The sequence below is a fragment of the Parasteatoda tepidariorum genome, chromosome 3, assembly GCF_043381705.1.
Source record: "Parasteatoda tepidariorum isolate YZ-2023 chromosome 3, CAS_Ptep_4.0, whole genome shotgun sequence".
Classification (NCBI taxonomy): domain Eukaryota; kingdom Metazoa; phylum Arthropoda; class Arachnida; order Araneae; family Theridiidae; genus Parasteatoda; species Parasteatoda tepidariorum.
Window position 1 is genome coordinate 100,576,439 of NC_092206.1, and position 18,460 is coordinate 100,594,898.

The window sequence follows — 18,460 nt, forward strand, 5'->3', positions numbered from 1 at the left end:
ATACACCGAAGAGCCATTACATTATGACCACCCTCCATCCATAACAATGGGCTCGCTCAGGAACAATGTTTTCATGGGGCACATTAAGACCCATAATCATCCCTGACGTCTCTAAGCTACTTGAACATAGTTGCAGACCAGGTTCACCCATTCATGGCAACAGTTTTTCCTGCGGAGGATGGTAATTACCTACAGGATAATGCACCATGTCATAAGGGTCGAATCGTCGAGGAACATTCCAGTGACTTTCAAGTCATGTCTTGGCCCCCAAATTCACCTGACCTTAATCCAATAGAGCATTTGTGGTCCTACTTGGAAAACCAAATTCGTGCTGCCACGCTACCCCCTCGCAATGTGAGGGAATTGCAGGACCAGTTTGTGAGCGCTTGGTACCAGATACCTCAGACTACCTATCAGCACCAGGATTCAATGCCACGGCTGGTGCTAGCAGTTTAGAGGGTTAAAAGTGGTCCTACATGTTATTAGCAGGGTGGTCATAATGTAATGGCTCTTCGGTGTACATGCACATATACATATGGACACACACACACAAGGGTTGGACAAAATGATGGAAGCACTTCTGTACTAATACATTTTTATGCATTTTTTCACATTTCTCAAGAAGTAATGAGAAAATCATTTTATAACTTTAGAAGACAATCATGTGTTAGGATGCCTCATACTTTAGAGTTTGAGAGATAGACAACAATTTACAATTGGAAAATTGTATTTTTGGACACACTATGCCAAACAAGATAGGAATAAATTTGTAACTTGTAGCAGTTATTTTGGTTATTATATGCTATAGCGCAAAATTTCGTAAACCTAGCTTAGATATTTATGGAGATATGGACAGCATTTTTATAATAAAACTAAATTTTTTTGTCTTGCGCTTTTTTTGTGTTTTTTTTTTGCTATAACTTTAAAAATATTCAATAAAATAAAGCAAACTTTTTAAAGAAATTCAAAATGAATTATAAAGTTATAGTTTTTAAATTTTAAGAAGAATGTACTTAAAACTGCGCAAGATATGAGTCATTAAAGTAGTTCCTTTATGCTACGTATGTGTGGTACAAATTTGAAATTTTTTTCTCAAAATTTTTTAGAAAATAGTATTTGGCAACTAATAAAAAAATGTCCGACTTGAATATCTTAAAGATCGTTTCAAGCAATTTTCTAAGTAGTTTTCTTATTTTTTTAAAAGAAAGCTCAAATGATAAAGCGTTTTCCATCAATTTCATTTTGTGCTATTAAACAAGATTTATTAAAAATGACATCACCGGCCTTGTTGGGGATCATCCCCCATTGAAGCATCTTTTTTCTTTTCTTATACAATCATATTACCGTGTATAAACGTTTATTGTAAGGAATTATTGTTTGTTATACATATGAACAGCAAAAATATCCCAACACTATGCAAACATTGCTAAGAACTAAAATGTATCATTTTTTATTATAAATAACTGAAAAAGGTTAATTAAGTTAAACATTCAATGAATTTTGAAAGGAAATATTTTATCACATTTATGAGTTTATTTTTTCCAAGCTACTTATTTGGAAGTGAAAATCGGTTTTTCTGCTGTTTTTAAAAGATTGGATCTCAGGCAGATAAACTAAGTAAATAATTGTTTAAACTTAAAAACCGGTCAACATCTTAAATTTTTTAAAAGAATTTTTCAATTGAGTGACATCTTTCTAATAAGATAAAATTTCGAGATGAAATCAATGAATAATTCTTTTATTTTAGCATACGTTTAAGAATTCAAATAATATATTTGAGTCATATATATTAGGTATCAAATAATATATTGAGTATGTATTCTAATAATGAAAAATTAAATTACAAGGGATTTTTAAGAGCATAAACTTATGACTTCTTTTTTTTTTTTAATTGAGATGGTGTCCAACTTTCATAAATAGCATACACGGTGCTAACTAAAATTAGTAAATTATAACCTAACAATCATGAATAACTGTTAGAATCGCAAATCAACCCATAAAATCAACCTATTTTTAGTATCAAACTTTCAATCAAGAACAGAATCACTACAATATCAAAACAAATGAAAGCTATTTTTTAATAAAATCATGACATCTGCATACCTGCCAACTTTTAATCACTTCCATTATGATTTTTCCCAGTGGTAATGAAATGGAATTAAAATTTCAATTTTAAGCAAAAAAATGCGTTGTATTTGAAAAAGCTTAAGCTTACGACCATGGTAGTAAGACATATTAATATAGATGCTTAATTTTTTTAAGAATAGTGGTGATCAAAATCATTTAAAAATTAAGTTTATAAAAGTAAAGAAAATATATATTTACTACCACTATAAACATAAAAATAAAATTTTACGCCAAATGCGTAAAAGTTGGCAGGTATGCATCTGCTTTATAAAATCAAGTCTCTGGTGGGAAAGATATATTTTCTTGTATGAATACTTAAATTCTTTCTCCTAACTTTTGAATGATATACAGCTGATGGGGTTTGCTATCCACAAAATGAAGCAAACTGCACTTCTTGGAGAAGTCGAAGGCTCAGCGTTACATAAAAAAGAAGATTTTAAAAAGAATAGAAAGGGAAATGTAAAAGAATCCAAATGAAAGCAATTTTTGAATGAAGGAAAGTTGATGAACGCCTATCAACAGCCACAGCAGGGTTGAAACGAAATGCAAATGTAAATAAATTAAAAAATAGATTGAATGTCTTACGTATGCAATGCAATAAACCACATAATTTAAAGATATCCATTATGTAAATTATTTTTATCTAACTTTTAAAAAAAATGTTGAGGTAGAATATCCATGAGCATTTTTAAGTCTAGTTCCTGCTTACGATTCAACTATGAAAAGGGATTGATATATTTTTACATTCATTTTATATTAAGTTTGTTAGCTAGAATATCCTAGAACAATTTTGTTTCTGCTCATATTCAAGTCTAATAACTCCTATTCATATTCTGTTATGGTTCAACTATAAAAAGGGATTGATATATTTTTAAATTCATTTTAATTAAAATTTGTTAGCTAGAGTGTCCAAGATCAATTTTAAGTCTAGTTCCTGCTCATTCAACTAAGTGTGATTCAACTGAGATAAGAGGCTGAGATTTGATACATTTTCGAATTCATTTCGAAGTGAATTTGTTAGCTAGAAATGGGCTTTATTGGCAAGATTTGAGTGTCAAAGATAACTTTGAAATGCATTTTAATTTCTCTTGACACTTGAGATAAAATAGAAAATAACAAAGACTTGTATAAATTTTCAAATGGTGATTCTTTAATTTAAATTCATTTAATATACATTTACTCAAACGTTTTAAAGTCTTGTTGTAAAATAAAAATGGCTGCTTACGTTTAATGAACATGTACGTCACATATAGCTAAAATAGTTAAAATGAAATATAAATGTAGTCATTTAGCTTTAATTGTATGTGTAAATTATTACTTTTTTTTATTACTTTACTAAATTGTGTATACTGTTTTATAATATCAGCCACTTTTTAAAAATCAAATATCTTTGGAACGAATGTAATTTTAATAATCAGCCATCACTAGCTTTAAAAATAGCATATCATTTGTTAAAAAAACACAATTTCATGAGAGTCTTCGTAGCTTTATGAACTACATACGGATTAATAAATATTTAAAAAAATACTAATCCTTTTTTATCGTGGCTCACCTTTATAATGAGTTGTTTATGATATTTCAGTGCTTGTTGTCATGAACCAATAAATTGTTGTCAAGAATCAATCACATAGCAGAAGGAATAGAAATTGGATTCTCCTACAGTTGAAAATACTCCACGAAACACTTACAATTACACTTTTTCTTTTCCAATTGTAGCGCAGTCCATATTTTTAGAAAATGTATGTCTGAAATATCGATATTCTTAGAGAATATACGCCTTAAAATTAGACTCAATACTTGAAAAAAAAATCTCAAATGTAAAAAATTTCTCTAAAATATAAAGAGGAAAAACATTATGTGACCAAATGTCACAATAATCTTGAAAATGCACCGAAAAATGCCATAAAAAATATAATCCAAACGTATAACAACAATAAAAGAAAAAGATGCAGATGTTAGTATGTTCTGAGTCTTAATTACATGTTGTTTCTTTAAATGTCTCTTTTGTTCTTCGTGTCTTGGTTTATTGCCACGTGGTGTAAATGCATTGTTGCTTGTTTTTATTTATTTGTCTTACGTAGAATCGAAATCGCTGATTATTGTTGGCCTCTGCCTCACTTGAGTAACAAGTAAGTGCGTGTGGGGGGATCGAACTGTTTTCGACAAAACCTCCAATTCCAAGCTTCTTCTCTATGTTGTTCCATTTCTTTTGCAAGTGCAGAAAAATGGGGCAATGTATCACAGCATTTTTTTTCCAACGCAGCAACAGCGGATAGAATTTGTTTTCGATTACAAAGATCGGAAATTTTTTTTTCTCCTCTTCCGAAAGTGGCTATGAATTTCTCACTTAGGATAAATTAGAAATTAGAACGAAGAAAAAAAATTCAACGTAATGAGCAATAGGCAATGGCCTTGGAAAAACGCTGTCAGGAATACCGGGGCACTTGCATACGGGACTTTTTGCTTAAAGTATCCGATGACAAGTTTCAACAACTTTTTTTAAAAAAATATTAATATAAAATTTTAAAAAACTAGTTTATTTGTTTTACTGTGCGTAGAAATAGCAAAAATTAATTATTATTTTGGTTTTGCTTTTTAAATGGCCATTTTTAGGTTAAAATAAGGTTTCATATACTGTAAAGACTGCAAAAAAAAAAATTTCTATCTCCATAAGCAAAAAATTCTTTTTATATAGAAAGATTCTTTTTATTTATTCTTTTTATTTTACTATATTTTGAACTATTATCTTTAAAACAAATGCATATGCTTCTGGGGTGATTATCAATGTCGTTAAAAATACAGTATTTTAAAACATTTTGAAAAAACATGCTTAAAAAAATGAAATTATACTTTTTTCTCTTCGTAAACATTGTAAAACTATAATCATAAACACTCATGAAAAATTTTTGACAATCATTTTAAAAACAACATGAGATAGCTCGTTTAAGGTAGTGTAAAATGTGAAAACAATCTGATTTTGAGATAAACGCATTCAAAATCACTATATCACTATCACAGTGTTATCACAAAAACCGCTATAACTTTGTAAATAATTGGAGTACAAACAAGATATTTAAGATTACAAGAATTTCAAATTTATAAAATACTCGATTTTAAAAAATTTGTCCAAAATCATGTTTTTGCACTAGTCTTAAAAAGAACATTATAGTAAATACCGGACAACACTTATCCCGAGTTGTTATCCAAGTTTTTATTAACAATAACTATCGCGTTTGTGAAATGTGATAAAAAACGAAATACTCATCACATCACTCGGTATTCCGATCGCTGATAGTTTCTGAAGTTAAAAGCCATTGCATATACTTGTTCGATATTCCCTACTCTGACATTTATTTTTCTGATTTAAGAGTGAAAATCATAGACATTTTTAGGCGAAAAAATTATTAAAAAAATGATAAAGAATAACGTTTTCCAAATTCTGAAATCGAAAATAAATTCTTTCTTCTGTGCCCGTCACTATTAAAAAGTGCGTGTTACTGTGAATAACAGAAATGAGTGGTCGTTGACCCACCGGTGAATGTTGACAATCACATAGTCGCTTTAATAAAAAGTGCGAAATATTTAGGTCTAGTTAAGTGCCACTGCCCGGTATACATTTGCCCGGCATGCCCTACATCAATGTTATTTTAAGGTTCAGTGCCCTTGCCCGGTATGTCCTACAATGTTTTCTCAAGGTCAAGGGCCACTGGTCAGAATGCATTTCACCGGTACTCCGAACACTGATGTTTCTCCTAATCTATCCTCAGCCGATACTAAAATATCGAAGAAATGTAATAATATCGACAAGTAAATTAATATCCAATCGGATATAACAAATATTTCAGACATTCACCCAATCGACTATGTGAATGTCGACATTATCTCGATTTCTGTCATTCACGGACGGTAACGTATGCATTTCCTACCTTTTGCCACCGACAAAAGAAACGAATTGAATTATTGCCTTGGATTTGGAAACCTGAAACTTGCCTGAAATCAAACTTGGGACACAATCAGAAGAAATCAAAGAGAAGTACTTGAAACGATATAATAACATAAAATATCCTCATGTCATTTTATATAGATTCGAATAAACAAAAAGTTTTATCTCTCCTGAATTCATGAATGCAGAGTTTTACATTTTAATATAAGTGATAAGATATTATATGCAGCGATATCTAATTTTTCAATCTCTTCTATTTATTCACATTATTTTTTTTTGTTACTTTCAACATCAGCAAAACCGCGAACATATAAAATAAATATCGAGAGAGATACAAAGGGATAAATAGTCGTTATTTAAATTTTTAAAGAAATAAAATGAGAAAAAATTAGATAACTTCTTTTAAATTTTTTTTTTTTTAACCGCTTTCCTGATTATCCCGAGTTAACTCGGGAATAGTAGAATTCGCCAATACGTTTTGTTTTATCACGTTTTTACTCGGCCGGAAGCAAAGCAAAAAATAATGACTGCTGTGATTGAAAGTTTCTTAATTTTTGCTGTTTGTGGGACGTGTTTTGTGCAATTGATGGTTTCTGAATTTGCATAGAAAAAAAAATGGCTTTCCCGAGCGAAAGTAAAAGTAATGCAGGTGATTTTTCAGATTATGAAAAAGTGAACATATATACAAAGACTAATATTTAACTTTTTTTCATTCGCCCGAGATAAATTTGAATGGGAAACTGATTGTAAATTAAATATTTTTTGCGCATAAAAAAATTAAAATTTCAACTTATAACTTGTGAATTATGTTTTACTTTAGTTCCTTGTGTTTATGAATGAAATAAAAAAATATGTTGATTTTTTGCATTTTTTTCAACAAAAAAAAATGGTAAGGGAAGCTGTTAAAAAAAAAAAAAGAGTGAGCGTATTACTTAAAAATCTCGAAAGTTTCATGAATTTTCCAAATTTGATATACAGTCATTACTTAAGGAAAGAGTAGAGCAAAATTTCACAAAAAAAAGAGAACAAAAAATCTACTAAAAGTGCAATAACATTCGAATAATAATAAATTTATAAAAAGTGACCTTTTCAGCTTCCAACTCTGTAGCTGCATGGTCTGTAGAGTGACCCACGTTATGCAATTAATAATTCTCGAATCTAATTAACTATAAGCATACTTTTTTTTTTATTTCGCTGCATTCATTGTACATTTTTCTATTCACTATCATAATTTCACGTTTTTAAATGTTATAGTTTTAATGCAGCAAAGCAAAACGACGGTGGTGGGCAAAATATTGTGAAGAATTTGCTTACGCGACGCATGCGTAAGCATTTGCAGATGCATCGCCTAGACAGCAACTGCCTCAACAGCGCGAGAACACGAAGAAATTGCTGATCCAACGGCACAAGACCCCAAGTCACCCACAAGCTAGAGCACTACAATTGTTTCTGTGGAGAAAAGAGGCATGCGAGCTAGCAAGAGTTTGGTCTAACCCCACAGGGATTGCCCGAAGGCGACCTGATCAAGTTATCAAGTTCAGGAGCCTCTGAAACACGCACAAATATTAAAAAACGGAACCTCACGCAGATTAAATGTAGTGGAATAAAATCGGTTATGCAAAAGACATCATAATAAAATTAAAAAATAGTATTTGTCGTATAACTTAGTACACGCTAGAGATTTTGGCGAAATTCTGGTTCACAGGTAATCGGGAGTTTACTTCAAATATTGAACTGATTTTGAACCATTGATCTCAATTGTCTAGATTGTTTCGATACACAAATGAAAATGAAAAATGGTAAAATTTTAATTGCTTAACGTTTTTTAAGTTGATAAAAAAAAAGAAATTAGTTCTAACTTCATCACACCTAAAACCAGAGCTGAAGAGTCGACTGTAACTTATGCTCTATTAAAATTTTGGCCAAATCTCAAAAGAGTATTATTATTACTATTAAGCTAGTGTAATTTCAAACTGTAAATTTTTATATTTTTCCGCAATAGTAATAGTTTTTTTTTGCGTAGTACTAGAGTTTCATAAAATTAGAGCTTCATAAAATGAGAGTTTCATAAAACTAGAGCTTTGCGTCGACCTAGGAAGCATCCCTGATGATGAACCGGTCTATTTTTCAATGCTCAATTAAAGTAAAAGACAGTTCATTTTAAAAGGAATTTTGTTTTATAGCATAACTACCGAAAAAAATTTAAAAAATATTTATATAAATTCATTAAAGGAAATACATATCAATATATCACACTCATATTGCTCAAAATTAAAAATATATCTCCAAATTAACTTCTGTCTAATGAGGGTGGATAGCCTGGTTGGCAGGGCGCTGGACTCAAGTCCGTGAGAACGGGAGTTTGAATCCAGCCGGCCGAAGACTGTCGTAAATGGTGACTGGTACACGTTAAATCTGTAGAGTCGCAAAGTCCTTCACGTTTTCATAACAAATCAATACCTCTGGGAGTACTGAATTGGAGATTGTTAGTTCTCTGGTTCAGGTCAACATTACAATCTGTGGATAAATGAATGAGTCCGCCCCTAAATGAATGAGTCCGTGCGACATATGGGTGTGGCAACAGTGTAATTCTTGGCCATAGATGGCGCCACTGGAAAACAAGCACAATCGCATCCCTTCTGCCTTAATGGCCAACGACAACTTCTGTCTAATGATCGGATGTTCACGAAACAGTTTTAATCTTCAAAAGGGTAACCTCAAATATGCTAATTAATTTTTCACTATCAAGCCTTGCTATTACCAGCTGTCAAAATATTTAAATGTTTATACGGCTTAGGTGTGAAGTAGAACCGTAAAAAAAATACAATTAAGTTCTCTAATGGGAAAAAAATGCAATTACTTTCCAAGCAACTCAATAATTTCATACAAACTTTATTTCACAGAAGAAATACAAATTTTTACACCATTTTAAATGTCAAAATACAAAATTTGGGGGAAATCGGTCAAATAGCTTCTAAGTTATAAAATTCCAAAAAAGTCGTATGTCTAAAATTTGATTTCTCAAGAACTATTCAATCGATTTCTCTTTTGTATTTTGCCATGTAAAATTATATTCTTTAAAATGATGTAAAAAACTGTGTACCTAATAATTCTAAATTTTATTCGACTGTTGTTGAATAAAATAATAAAAACAAAACAGTCACTAAAAATTATTTCTGTATAAAATTATCTTTGGGCAAACGAATTTTTTAAATATGTGTTAAAATTTTTAAATCCGTTTGGAAGGTTCTCAAGATACAGCAAAATAACGATTTTGCTCAAATTTTGTATTTTGCTATTCAAAATTACATACTTTAAAATAATGTAAAAAATTATGTACCTTACAATTCAAAATTTTTCTGACTATTATTAAATAAAGTAATAAATATAAACTAAAATTATTTTTTGCATAATTATCTTTGGATAAACATATTTTATAAGTGTGTGCAGAAAATTGTAAAGTTCTCGAGAATTCTCGAAAGTTCTCGAGATGCGGCAAAATACACAAAAAGTAAAATTAGCATTAAGGGGGCCAAACTTCGGATCGCTCTCCTGACGAAACTGTTGGGACCCTATTTCCAGATTGCGGCTGCCCCCTATATTTCGGGAGTCAAAAATCCAAATCCGTCAACAACAAAAAAGAAGAAAAACGGTATGTTTATTTTGTGCGCACTTTGTACACTCAAATAAGTTCAAATGTGATTCTTTCATTCTGCGCAATAAGTAATATAATTCATTATCATTCATTCGAGATAGCTCACATAATCTTTTTAATGTATTTATATTACCACCGAAAACAGTTGTTTACATAATTATAAATAATTTCATAAGCGCAAATTTTCTGACTCCACAGTCCTTTCTAAAATGTAAAAAGGATCATTTTCGATTTTAACAGAAATATATTAAAAAGAGATTTCCTATCTTGTTCTAGATTTCATAAAAACATAATTACTTTCTTCTTTGTAGTAAAGTGTGGTCGAAATTTCGATAGGTAATAAAAGGGAGATAAATTCCGCTACAACGTTTTAGAAATAGAACTGTCATCAGGCTTCGGAATCCAGATAGAATTTCAGCATTCTAGATCAGGGGTTTCCAACTTACATGAGGCCGGGGGCCACAATTAAATGACACAAATCAAATGGCGGGCCGCAACTTTATCAACATTTTATGTTTGAAGGAACATTAAATATTACTGTCAGATTTTTATCAAGTTGCAGAAAACAAAAGTATTGAATTACAAATTAAAATAAGAAATAGAATTTTAAAAATATTTAATTGCATATTTGAAAATTCGGGCTACAATAACTTTAATGTGCACCTGTGTATTAAACAATTAACGTGCAACAGATTGTTAAGATATAAAACTTTAGAAAGGTTAGTCTTACATAGTAGAACACAAAATGTTCAATAAGAAAATTGAGGTTTGTCTGCTGCAATCACCAGAGAATAGATATTTACATTTAAAATTTGTGTGTTCGTTCAAAATGAGTGGTTTCAAAAACCGGAGAATTTCTTCGAGAAAATTTCTGATACGCTAAATTATATTCACAAAATACAACAAAAATTAAATAAACAACATACACGATTATTTTTGTATTTGAATAAATATTTTCTTGAATGTAAAACCTGAGAAATAATTTTTTTTGCACCATTGGTATGTTAAATCTCACAGAAACGGTTTTTATTAATGAGAAAAGTATTTTATACCCATATATATTTTTCGCGAAAATTGTTCGCAAAAAAATGACAACTAATATATTTTAGTTCGCGGGCCACAAAAAAAGATTCGCGGGCCGGATGCGGCCCTCGGGCCGCCAGTTCGAGATCACTGTTCTAGATAATCAGAAAGATGCCAATATTTCGATCCACTATAAATTGTATTTGGAAGTAAATTCTGCTTGAAGCGGTCGGACCACTGACGAAAATTGTATTTGCAGCGACTACTCTATAAAAAGCTTTCTAACTCACCCTGCAGGGTCGGTGCTTTTTATCGAAGGTTCTTGGTTTGATGACCAACGAACATCTCAGAGCAGACACACAATGTCAACCCATACAGAGCTCTCATTAAAAGTGAATCGGAAAAAGGTTTTTAATCGACGGTAAATTGCCTTAGAGAATAATATCGTGAAAAAAATTCATCTTTTAGCTTTCAAAAAAAACGATTAAAGCTTGAATTGCTATAAGGCACAAAACTTCTGCAAAGCTGTAAGTACTCTATCTAGTCGGATAAGTGGTCAAAATTACAATTTTAAAATTCCATCGTTACAATCACGAAAGCAAGTTCACAAAAAAATTTTAATAATATACTAAATAACTTACTTTTGCTGGATGAAGTTTTTTAATGGAGCAATAATTTTCTAAAATGGTTTTAACCGACTTTATTCGCCCGATATTACTTTCACTCTCAGAATTGAAGAACTCTTATGAAAAGCCGCCACACTAGAAATAACGATCAGTTTTCTCATATATACACTGACACTACCTGAATTTCCAACAAAGCTTTGATATTCGTCATTTTGAATGAAAATTTATAGCTGTCGTCATTTCACTAAAAGGCAGAAATCTTTAGAAGAAGAAAGGAAAACAAAAATGAATTGTTCTGTCTTATTTTAAAAACCTGCAGGCATTGTGAAATTTGGTTGAAACGAGGAATCTTACCATTGTGGATGGCCATTCTGTTTATATAATAGCCATAATTAAAAAGAAAAATCACTCGCTGCGTCGTGCTTTTAGAATGCATCTCCTTTTGTTGAGAGTATTGCTTACTTTCTAAAGCTTTTAATTTATCGTTTTCCACCTTTTAGTTGTTTTTAATGTATTAATTCATTTTAATATTTTCACGAAGAATATATGTATTTTATTTTCATATGTTTTGGTAATTATAGTTCAGTGCATTATTCAATCACGTTATGCAATTTCCAACCGCAACTTCTAAATACATCCGCCTGAGACTCCGCGTTCAGAAAATATTTTATCACATAAATAAAATTGTAAGATTTTTCTTTTTTGTGCAGCTCAAACTCAAAATATTAGAATCGTTGAAACATTTCGACACTAAAAAGTCTCTGACTTCATTTGTTTTTAACTTCATTAAATTACAAATTTAACAGCATTTAATAAACAAATGAAAATCTACGTTATTTTGCAACATTTCTAAACGTTAAAAAAATCAAATGAAGTATAAATGAATGACACAATTTATTTCACAATTTTACAATAAAATTTTATGGGGTCCCAAATATAAGAATATTTTGTTATAAAGATTAAAATTCAATTAAAAATGGAGAAAAAAAGTTAATTCATAATTCATAGCATCGTCTTGAGCTTTGGTGACTGCATAGAATGATTCTGCCTGGAAGAAACTAGATTGTTTCTTTGTTTACATTAGCCCAAGTAGACTATTTGTGTCCTTTTAATGGTACGATTCTTTTTTTTTAAAGAAAACATGTTTTATTATTTTAAAAACAAGGGTAGTTCTATCTACCGCAATATGATATCAATAACATTAAAATTTAGATAAAACGCCTTCTTAAAGTGGTAATTAATAGAACGGAACATCCGTTTGATGTAAACAACTGCCACTTTTTTTGGATGGGTGCTTTTATTACAATACATAGACCACGTTTTGGGATTAGAGGTTGAATGCTTTCCCACTATCTCAGCTTTGCTTGTTGGGTCAACTTTTTTCTTTACTATTCTCCATAAATTTTCAAATGGATTAAGATCTGGTGAATAATGACCCGGCCATTGTCATTTCCTGCCGGATGCTACTTGATTTTAAAGCTAAATCTTCTTAGAAAATATCATCCATCTTCAAACGATAGTGCTCGAGAATGAACCTTCCATGTCACTCCCTAATAGCTTCACATTTTACCGATTGTTCAGACACTCTTTATTTAAATGCTTCTTCATCCAAACTCGAACATCTTGATTTATAAAGAACATACTTTCATCACTCAGTAATATGTTTTTTCCAATCCTTCGAGCCTCGTGGATGGTTGACCCTGTACAGCAAAGATGACACTCAGGTTTAAAATTCGTCTTAAGATTTCCGGGTTACTACTTCCGATTGATTTTTATGCCAAAGTTTGAAAAAGAGAGCCATCCAATATTATTATACTCCTAGTGTTTACAATCTAACGCGTTTTTTTTAAATTTAAATTTCAATGAAACAAGCAACATAATAATTTGGAAGACTCCTATTCGCTGCAACCCAAAATATAATGAACGGTGATATTTTACCCAAATATAGACAGATAAAAAGATAACACTCAAAACATGGTAAATCTTACACTTTGTTTACGTTGCGTTATTAATTTTCTTAAATTTGTTTTACTCTCACAACAATTTATAAATGACTCTTATGAATGATAAAACGACGCGTAAATTTAAACTCAAATCACAATAATAAAACTTCCTAGAATATTAAGCTTGTTCATTCATCGCCTCGTATATCTATAATTGTAGAGTAAATTTTGCTTTTCAAANCCACTGCCTAATTTTGAACACACTTCCGTTAAAAAGACACCAAATAAATAAAAACGGATCAAACTACTACAGCGCCATCTTCCTAAGAGTCTGAACTGAGTCATCCGTCATTAAAAAAAATTTTATTTGCAATTTAAAATAGTGAAAATTAAATAAAACTAAAATGGGTAGACTCGCCCCTGGATGGGTAGACTCGCCCCGGTTTACGGTAACACTAAAAACATGGTAAATCCTACACTTTGTTTATGTTGCTTTATTAATTTTCTTAAATTTGTTTTACTCTCACAACAATTTATAAATGACTCTTATATGAATGATAAAACGACGCGTACATATAAACTCAAATCACAATAATAAAACTTCCTAGAATATTAACGCTTGTCCACTCATCGCCTCGTATATCTATAATTGTAGTGTAAATTTTGCTTTTCAAAATTATAGTTCTTATTACAATATATTTAGTAACAGATACAAACCTTAAATCTAATTTCAGAACTGTCATTCATTTTACCATTTATTTGATAATTTTAACCTTTTCACGTCGATGCCTTTTTCCAAATAGTATGGTAGTAATTTTTTTTAACTTCTATGGTTTATTTAAAAAGGTAGTTTATTTAAATGGTTGATCGAAGTTAGATGACTGTTGATTATTTCTTATTCTAATATAATTTCTCAATTATAACAAGGGCTAAAGGGACAGAAATGGTGGCTTTAAATGTTTAATTGAAGTGCTTAAAAGTAGTAAACTAAGTTATATCATATTATGGTGACTGTTTCAGACATCTTTTATTATGAGGGATTTATTTAGCTAACATCTTAAAGTTTCTTACAAAACAACATATACTGTCTTAATCTTAAAAGAAATTTTTTAATCACCTGTCCGGGAGTGTTTCGCAGAAGTATTTGACCAACTATTTAATTAAATTTTAACATTTTTAAAAATCTTTTTCTTTACGCTACTATGTATATTATTTCTTCATTAATATACTAATCACTTTTTTAGTACTTTAATTTACGTTTTCTTTAAAGTAAAGTTCCTTTTTAAATTATTGTCAAGCTTTTTATTAAAAGAATTAGTGTCTGCTAGTTAAGAATAAAATCTTGTTAAGAACTTAAAAACATTCCGATGTTTGAAATTATTTGATGCAAAACAGCTGATTATATACTAAGCATACTATTTTTTTCGAAAAAAAAGAATATAAATTATTGATTGTCTTTTTCTTTGTTGTTTTTTCTGTTTCATATGACTTCAACATAGATTATCCAAAATAGTGTTGATGTTTTATAAAGCTACTACAAAGAGTATATAGAGATACGGAACATAAAAAGCTGTCGAATACGTAGTCAAAATTTTTAAGTGTCTTAAAATAGCTCAGTATTTTAAATGTCGTCCTAACATCTTAGTTGTGAAATTAAATTTTTAATTATCTGACCACGTGTGACTCACAGAACTATCCAATTAATTATTTCATTTTATATCTTTTACTCTTTCTTTATGATACCATGGTAGATTTTTTTCCGGATAATATACTAAACTATTTTGCTTAATTTTTAACTTTAGCACGATTCCCAAGATATTATTGTAGTGTAATTATAGATATTATTGTAGATGTAATAATTGTAGTGTAGTGTACAATTTGTTATCAACCTTATTTTGTTAAGCAGGAAATATTAAAAATTGAAATTTGTAATAAGATGCCGAAGTCGTGCCAATTTTGGAATCATCTGATTCAAAAAAAAAAAATATGAAATAAAAAATACGCAATTTTTAAACTTATTTTGATAAAGAAAAAAAAAACGCGGCAGGAAAGCTGACATACTTTTTACAGAAACTGAAAAAAAAACAATTTTTCCTCTATTTCGTCATAAGAGGATAAGAATGATATTGCTCCAAGGAGCCTACTCAATAATTTCGCTACTTCCAAAATGAAATCTGTTTGATCGAAACATATTAAACCTTGAAAATTAAAACGAGCAAAGAATTAATTTTTATTATTTAACTGAGCTCATTCCATTTATTTCACGATAGCGGTATCAAGGTTAAGGATATTAGGATAAGGTTAAGGATAAGGTATCAAGGTTAAGCCCCGTTTACTATTATACTATAAATGCATTAAATCATGTAGCTTGAATAATTTATTTTAAGCAAATTATTTAATAATTTTAAGCAAATAAGGGTGTAAAAATAAACTCGATCGAAATACTCCTTAAAGCCTCCCAAAGTTTATTCTACATATATTTTAGGGCATACTTTACCCTAAAATATACGTAGAATAAACTTTGGAATCGATATATAAAAAATACCTTTTCAAACAACTTCGAGTAGATCGTAAACGCTAACTTGTTTGAAATAGCTGTCCTTGCCATTATTTAATTTCGATTCCTGGTGGTAGGGGACATTCCATTTTCACATTCGACTCTTGAAATTTCAATTGTATTCAGAATTTTTTTACGGAAACATTTTTATTTAAAAAATGTTAAGGCTTGCAGCAAAAAAAAAAAAATTTAAAAATTGTACTGCATTGATTTTTTAGAAAGTAGTGAATTATTATTTTTTCAATCTAAGAGCCCTGTGACTATATCTTATGTAAAACCTATTTTAATATCGAGTGAAATAATTTAATATGCTGTGTTACTAAATGGATAATCCCAAGAAACTGAATCGAAAATATAGAAACTTCAGTGATTTAAAGAATAATAGATGACAATAAAAATAGGCATGTTTTGAGTGTCCAATAATTAAAGTCACAAGTCATTCAAACCTGACAAGTCTTGAGACTGGGTGCTTATATTCGAACTCTCGAAACATGTCGACTTTTACTTCCCTCTTCATATTTTTTGAAGCCCGTTGAGTTTTTATCATCAATTATACTGTATTACATTTGTGTCTTGATCATTACTTTGATGAGGATTTTACACTCGTTAAAGTAAACATATGCATTTTAATATTTTAACAGGATTCATGTGGTCTTTAAAAACGTAAGAGCATCAATATTGTAAAAGTTATCTTTAACTTTAAAATTAAAATTTTTAGACCAGATATTTTTAGTTAATGAAATTGAATATTTTATCTTTTAAGTTTTCGTGACCCCATTTCAGTATCTTAAGGAACTAACGTGCTCTGCTTAAAAAGAGAGCATCAGATATATATAAGAAAACAAAAATAATCATAGTAGCAGTATTTGGTGGTAAATGTAGCTTATCGTAATTATAGAACCTGCTGTGCGACATTTTATGGTGAATTTGTGAACGTAAGTTTCAGAATGTATCGAAACATGAGGATGCTATTTGCAAATCATCTTTATCCAAAGAATACCATGTAACCTAAATATCTAGCAGAATGAAGCGATTTTTTTAACAATGAATCATACAATATGCAACATATTATTTCAACATATTATTCTTAAACATAACATGTTTCAATGTTTTTAAAATGCCATTTAACATTCAGTAATTCCTTGAGTTACAGAAAAAAGAAATATCGTAAATTATAGAAAACCTTGTGAATGTGCATTAGAATTACTATACAATCTACATTTTATTTTTCAAGCACTTTTTTTGTTTCTTCAAACTTTCTGGCCTAGAAGACTCGATTAAAGCTGTAAAAATGATTATCCCTAAATTTTTGTATATAGATAATAAGTTATGTAAATTTGATTTTAGTATGAAATCCTCCTATAAATATAGTAAAAACAACATAAAAAATCTAAATAATGTCAAATAAAAAGTTTATGTATTTAAATTCTGAAAGCTTAGAAAATCATAAATAATTTATAAATCGATTCAAATTTTCTTTTCAAAGGAGTTTAAAAGAAAAAAAATATTTGCTTTTTAGACATAATATTGTTAAAAATTGTCTATTGCCTGGAAACTTCGAAATATTTTCTATTAATTATTAATTAAACCTCTCTGAGCAATCACAGAACATTATTTCAATTATTTTTGTAGTCAGAACTTGGTTGCTTAGAATTTAGTAAAATTAAGTATTCCTCTTTTGAATTAGTCTATGGGTTATCTTAAAATATTCATCAGCGGCGGCAACTTTTCTTAACTGTTTTCTGGATTGTCGCCAAATATATAAATCTTTATTGCGACCCAATTGTTTCACAATTTTCCAGCCCCCCCCCCCTATTTCAAGGGCCAGGATTCCAAATATGTAAAAAAAAAATGTTTATTCAGAGAAAGTACGTTTTTGTGTCTGATTTCGTAACTTAATTAATGGTTAGCCCTAATTAATTAGCATATTTGAGGTCACCTCCAGGAACCATTAAGATTGACACTTAGTTCGCAAAACTCCGTTAGAATGAAAGTTATTCAGGGTGATATCTTTTTTATTTTTTCGGACTGTACATATGTTGGTTTCTTCGACCTATTTTTACAATTTTTGTATTTTTGTATTTTTCAATAATTACAAGTAAAATCATACAATTTAAAGTTAAGTGAAAATTGCATACCTTTATAAATCCCTATTTGTTTTTAAATTTTGGTTTATTTCAGATAATTCATATTTATTTCAATTTCATTGAAAGTGATCTCAGGTTTACTTACCTTTGAGAGTCACTGAATGTTATGATGTCACTGAATGTAAACTTAATGTTATGATACAAAAATAATTTCAAAATGCTCTTACTTGTTCAAAATATATTTATGTTCTAAAACCATTCATTATTATATAATCAAAGCTACAGATTATTATTTCGTATTAAAAAAACATTGTGAACGAAATTCGTCGTATTACACAATAAGCAAAAGTTTCATCATTCGAACTTTTGTTTCAATTCGATATTTCGAAGAAATCATGATTAATCATTGATGAAGCTGCCGCAAATCTAAACAATAGAAATAACCGTTTTGTGACTTTTAATGCTTTCGAACTTTTCTTTAAAATGCGCAGGAAGGACT

At 29.8% G+C, this 18,460-nt stretch overlaps 1 protein-coding gene across 2 annotated transcripts in view; it reads right to left on the bottom strand.

Annotated features, from left to right (window-relative positions):
• LOC107442964 (CRISP/Allergen/PR-1) overlaps window positions 1-18,194 on the bottom strand; it is a 60,293-nt gene extending 42,099 nt beyond the window's left edge. Inside the window, exon 1 of one of the 2 annotated variants that reach the window (XM_071179051.1) lies at window positions 18,107-18,194. The gene's annotated coding sequence lies outside the window, so the exon portion shown is untranslated. Of the gene's footprint in view, window positions 1-11,389; window positions 11,545-18,106 lie in introns of those variants that run through there. The other variant, XM_071179050.1, reaches the window with a different exon arrangement.
• Between the last annotated feature and the right edge of the window lie 266 nt (window positions 18,195-18,460).